Source organism: Odontomachus brunneus, unplaced genomic scaffold (genome assembly GCF_010583005.1).
Source record: "Odontomachus brunneus isolate Ranch 3 - 2012 unplaced genomic scaffold, Obru_v1 Obru_scaffold_381, whole genome shotgun sequence".
Taxonomy (NCBI): Eukaryota; Metazoa; Arthropoda; class Insecta; order Hymenoptera; family Formicidae; genus Odontomachus; species Odontomachus brunneus.
Window position 1 is genome coordinate 14,775 of NW_022639831.1, and position 1,894 is coordinate 16,668.

Consider the following 1,894-nt stretch of genomic DNA (forward strand, 5'->3'; position numbering starts at 1 on the left):
CGCCGTGTATCGTTTGTATGTTCATTTGTATTCTTATCTTCTTCTTCCTCTTCTTCTGTTACATTCGTCTCGTCTGTCACATGTGAAGTATTTGCTTGTATTTTGTATTTTGTATTTGCTATTGATATTGGAGGATATCTGCTTAACGCGTCAGCATTCGTTTTCCCTGCTTTATGGATTATCTCGTAATCGTATTCCTCTAGTTTTAACCTCCACCTTATTAGTCTTGATCCGGGATCCGTAACGTTGAACAATCAGATTAACGGTTTGTGGTCCGTTGCTATTTTAAATCTGGTTCCGTAGATTGTGACGTGGCAGTCGTGGAGACGCCCGTCACAAAGTAATAAGTACCAATTTCGCGAATATTTCCGCCGCCGCGACCGAGCACGCGTTTGGTTTCACGTACGCCGGCTTTCGCCGCCGGTTAAACATTCCGGAGAGGTTGCGGAGCAGATAGAGGGGTCATCGCGCCCCGAGTTTTGTGCCCCCAGGCTTCCCTTTTGGTCGATCAGCGGGGGAAGAGAAGCCCAAGGACGCCGTGGGACGGAAGAACATCGCCTACACCACCACCGCTACCGCTCAGATGATTACGCTTCTGGTTTAATTAACGATTTTCTTTTCCGCCGATTTCCAGAATCGTTTTCGAAAATTCGATCGCTATCGAACAGAGAATATTCTGGAATCGTCTGTCGCATGCCGAAATATTCAATCGCTCACGAATATTCGGTAACGTGATAATTGTCACCGTCACGCCGAGCGCCAAAGCTGTCGCGCTATTTACCTTTTCAGCTCGACGTTTATCGAGGAGCCAGGGGGGCCCACACAGCTGAGACGGGAAACAATACCGCTTGATCAAGGCCACGAGGTACGTCGTCGAGAAGAAAAGTCTCGAATAATAATAATCACGACCACCGAACTTTTGAGATCAAGCAAGGATTGAACGCAGGCGAGAGGGGCGGCGGAGGCGGAGAAGGAGATCAGCGATCGAGAGGAGAAGGAAGATCCGAGGGATCAATCTCTCACCGGTTGCCGTCGCGACATCACAATCGAAGGATTTTCGTGATACCGCCTCTAACACTATCGAGCTATTAATGAGCCCGTGCCGAGAGAGAGAGTGCGCGCGTGAGAGAGCGAGCGTGCAGACGAGAGAGTGCGCGCGTGAGGAAGAGAGCAAACATGCAGGCGAGGAAGAGAGCGAACGTGCAGGCGAGAGAGAGAGAGCGTGCGGCCGGGAGAGAGCGAACGAGAACGAGCAAGCGAGAGCGACGGAGCCGACGGAGGACCCTACTGGAGAGGACCGCAACATTGGAGTCACTCCGAAGGGCGAGCCAGCGTGAATTGTAAGACCTCCTATCTGCTCTTAAAATTCGTCTGTGATATCGTCTCGTCCGCGAAATCTCGGGACCTAGGGGCCGACCCTAGGTTCCCTACCGACTCGCCCATTGTCGCGGACGGCGCACGACTCCGCATTAGCGCCGTCGCTTTCGGTTTTTTTTTTTATGTAGCACATCTGATCTCGGGGCGGGGAGTCCCGCTCCAATAAAAGCTCGCTTACGATCACGAAACTACGACTCCTCGATTAATTTCTACTGCCCCCTCCCTCCCTCCCCGTTTCCGACGAACCCATCCCGTCTCCGACTCCAAAACTCCCTGGAGCTACCGGTCCCGTACGGCTCCCGCCACGACCTGCCTATCGGTGGCTTCCGATAGGGCTAACTTTCTCTCGCGATCTTTCTTTGTGCGATGGTGCGGTCGTTTCCGCACCTGGCGCCCAACCTCTCGCGTTCGAGGGCTCGTGGATCGGGAGCCGGCTGAAATTTGCCGGCGGATGAGCGGCGTCTCGAAAAAACCGTCGCAAGATATAATGTCTAATGTGTTTTACGGCCCAAACTAT